The sequence below is a fragment of the Caretta caretta genome, chromosome 15 (assembly GCF_965140235.1).
Source record: "Caretta caretta isolate rCarCar2 chromosome 15, rCarCar1.hap1, whole genome shotgun sequence".
Lineage (NCBI taxonomy): Eukaryota > Metazoa > Chordata > Testudines > Cheloniidae > Caretta > Caretta caretta.
The window spans coordinates 13,953,656-13,957,812 of record NC_134220.1 but is presented as its reverse complement, the minus strand read 5'-3'; positions in this window follow the sequence as shown (position 1 = coordinate 13,957,812).

Genomic DNA, 4,157 nt, shown 5'->3' with positions numbered 1-4,157 from the left:
AAGTGGAAGATGCAGTATGAAGGAAACATAAAGGACAACATCCCCGAGCTCTCTCAGCTTCCCACTCGAGCCTCTGTCCCTTCCAGCCCCAGTTCTCTCCTCCCCCTACACGTTTGTTACCCCAGACAAATCCCCCTCTGCTCAGCCAGCTCTCCCCAGCAGTGAGCTTTCTTGGTGAATTGTGCTCTACAGACACCTCTAGGGAGGCCAGGATACAAATCACTGTCCTGGATTCTGCTTTCTGCTCCAGCATCTTCCCATCCGCGTTCGGGAGGAAAAGGCCTTGGGGCTCACATTGAAGGGATGAGGGGAGAGCGGCGCTGTCCAGCGAAGTGCTTACGTTGAAACCTCCTCTGGCTTTGAAGATGGGGGTTAAAACTGTCATAAGGAAATGACGGTCTCCATAGGTCCAAAGGGTTTGTGCTTCCCAATCATACCATGAATATAGTGGATTTACACAGAATTCCTCATGGCTGGATCTGGATTGAGGCTGCCCCTGCCCACCCCAAACACAGACAAGGCCAAGACTCCTCTCCTCTCATCCCCGCTGCCTTGGATCTTTAGCTATTTCCAGAATTTTAAAAGAGCCCTTGGCTGCATTTATTGTCTCTCAGTCTCTTGCTGTCGGTACTTTAAGGATATTGAGCCCTTCACTGCTGGCAGGTTTGCTGGATGAGATGGATCATGCTGGATTTAGGCTTGGTCTACAGTTCCAATTTATGTCGGTATAACTACTTCACTCCATCTAGAAAAATCCTACATTAGAGTTGGACAAGGTGCAGAGAAAGGCAACAAAAATACTTAGGGGTATGGAACAGCTTCCGCAAGGAGACTGGGACTGTTCAGCTTACAAAAGAAGATGACTAAGGGGTGGTATGATAGAGATCAATAAAATCAGGAATGATGGGGAGAAAGGGAATAAGGAAATGTTATTTACCCCCTCACATAACACAACCACCAGGAGTCATCCAATGAAATTAATAGGCAGCAGGTTTGAGACAAACACAAGGAAGTACTTCTTCATACAATGCACAGTCAACCTGTGGAACTCATTGCCAGGGGATACTGTGAAGGCCAAAAGGATAATTGGGTTCAAGCAAGAAATTAGATCAGTTCCTGGAGGCTAGGTCCATCAATGCCTATTAGCTAAGACAGTCAGGGATGCCATCCCATGCTCTGGGTGCTCCTAAACCTCTGACTGCCAGAAGCTGAAACTGGGCAACAGGAGAGAGACCACTTGATATTTGTCCTGTTCTGTTCATTTCCCGTTAAGCTTCTGGGACTGGCCACTGTCAGAAGACAGGGTACTGGGCTCAATGACCTTATGTTCTTATTTAAAATAACAAGACATTCATTAATAATAGTATTAAAATGTCCTTTGCGTACTTGCCGAAGCTTGGATTATAGTTATAACAAGTTCCGTAACACAGAACACTGGGAATGCGGGGAGAGCTGTGTAGACAGGGCACCAGGTTTCTGGGAGGCTATGGGAGGAGATTGCTGAGGTGTAGGGGCATTTTTAAATTGGCTTCTCCATGGCTCGTGGGTCCTTGTGGTGATTTCCAATGAGTTAGCTATCATTTCATAGAAAAGAGGAAGATGTGAGGGGCATAACTGAAGAGAAGGAACCAGTGCTCAGGGAAGGGCTAGCAGTGTTCTAGAGAAGTTCCCACTCTCCCTGTGGTACTTATGTGGCCCCTTCACCATAGTATCTGAGCACCTCACATCACAGCCCCTCAGTGCGGTGCAGCAGGGCTGTTATCCTCATTGTACAGATGGGGCACTGAGGCATACACAGACTAACAGCCAGATTTTCAAAGGTATTTAGGCACCAAGTGGGATTGGCAAAAGCACCTAGAAGGTTCGGTGCTTTGTAAACCCCACTCGATGCCCAGCTGCATCTCTGGGTGCCAAAAATCCTTTCAAACTCTGTGCCTAAGGCACTGACCTGAGGCCATACAGGAAGTCCAGGGGGCGGGGGAATAGAACCCAGGTCTCTCAGGGCTGCTCCCTATCCACTAGACCAGCCTTTCTCTCTCCTGCACGCTGCAAAATAGAGGACTCGGATGGGTGGAAGCAAAACCAGTGTGGCCACTTCTCTGAGACTCCAGCAATCGGTCCCAGGCAACTGGGAAGGATATCATGGCTGACAGTACGAAAAGCAGCACAGAGGTCAGGAAGGATGAAGAAAGAAAGAGAATGAGAATCGGATGAGAGGAGAGCATTTAACCGCTAATGGGTGGCAGGTTCTGCCCCAGGCTGGGTTGTACAGCAATGCCTCCTGTGCAATTTTAGATTTTAACTGAAAACCTTCTTGTTTTGTCATGAGTTTGAGAAAAGGAAGAAATGAGAAAGTGTCATATGAGGATCAGATGTGATTATACATCAGATTCATAGGGTTTCATCTTTACTCAGACCAATTTCAGAATAAAGAACAGAAATTGCATCCACAAGTCCATAAAGTCGACAATTACTGTCATGATTTGTATTATTCACTGGGCATGATCGGTGTGCCCCAGTTCCTGGAGTCAAGTGGTATGTGATGATTTCAGCCTTCGCTCTTAAAGAAAAATGAAGTTTCTAGCCCTTGTCTGTGGAGAAAGCTTCAAAATGTGACCCCCAGTGCACACCAAAGGCTCAAAAAACAGAATGTAAATTTTAAAAAAACACCACATCTATTATTTTTACATAATCTCATTATTTTCAAGCCAATCTCATGATTTTGGTGAGCCTGACTCATGATCTTTGAATATTTGGGGTTGGCAATACTATGAAAGTGACTTGAAAGGGTCAGTTTCACTCCTGTTTAAGGTCATTTTCTTGTCTATTATTTGAAGTGGGGTAAGACCCCAAGAGCTCCAGGCAGGTGCAGTATAAACTCCGGGGGGGGGACCTTGCCCTAATAAGATGTTTCCAAAGTTAAATGATCTCTTTGAAGCTTGATGAACTGCAAAAAAGTACTAGAAAGTAATCTAGGTTTTTCTACAAGTGTTTCAATTGTTGTATTCAAGAGTTAGTAACAAAGTATGAATATACATTACATTTTTAAACCTAACCTGTGTCCCTTAAGTAAATTGACACAAGATGTCACAATATGAGCTGAGTGGGTCTAATATTTGTTTAATTTTCTTTCTTTATACAGGAATTAGAAACCATTATTTGTCAGGAGCACTGTATCTAAGTTATTATCTGCAAAAAAACCCAAGAGTTTTCAGGTGCCGAAGTAGCCTTTGGAATCATGGTTAAAGTTGCCCCCTCCCCCTAGAAAATCTGAAATGGCGCCCCAGCTGTAGTGGTGAAAGGGGCCACTTCCTCCACCTAGTCTGCCTCCTCTTTAGTGAGGGTGGCTCCTCAGTCTCCCCCTGAAGAGGCGAAGAAAAATAGTTAGCTCTCAGAGCCTGACGGGACACAATAGAACAGGGCCACTGAGAGACAGTGCGGGGAAGGGGTGGTGGGTAGAATAGGCCAGGGGAGGCTAAGTCTCCCCAAACCCAGGCTGTGGCCCTGCCCACGCTCCTCCCCTCCCCAAGACCTCGCCCTCACTCTGTTTCTCCCCTGAAGCTGGCGGGGGCTCAGCTCCCAGAGCTTGGGGCTTGGGCCGGCCAGCGGCTCGGGTGGGCTCAGGGTGCCGTGGGGGTTTTGAAGCTACTCTGACTCCAGTGGGTGAGGGGGGCCAGTCCCTCATGTGTGGGGGTGGGGTAGGGGCAGACCCTCATGGGGTCAGGGGGCTAGCCTCCCAGAATGGGGGGTTCACCCACCGCCCATAGTGGGGGGAATCACTTGTACGAGCATCACTTTTCAGAGGTCTCAATTGCTGACTAAGGGCACAGGCCCAGCCTTCTAGCCACAGGGAAGCTCCCAGCTGGGGTTTGGGCTGCAGGTGTCTCATCCCAAGTGAAACCTCACAGACAGCAGCAAGAGCACACGGGGCACTTCGCAGGGTGGGGATCTGCTGAGAGATCAGGCTCCATTCTGAGGGTGGCTCAATGGTAGACACGTCTGATCTTCATGTCCATTCCCTAGACATGCTGTCCTCACCCAGCTGGCTTGTCTGGGCACCGGGAGTCTTTCCAGACAGGCCTTCCTGGGTCCCTTCTGACAGCAGGGACCAGTCTCTTACATATCCCGTTAAGGCTAAAGAAGTCATCTAGATGGAT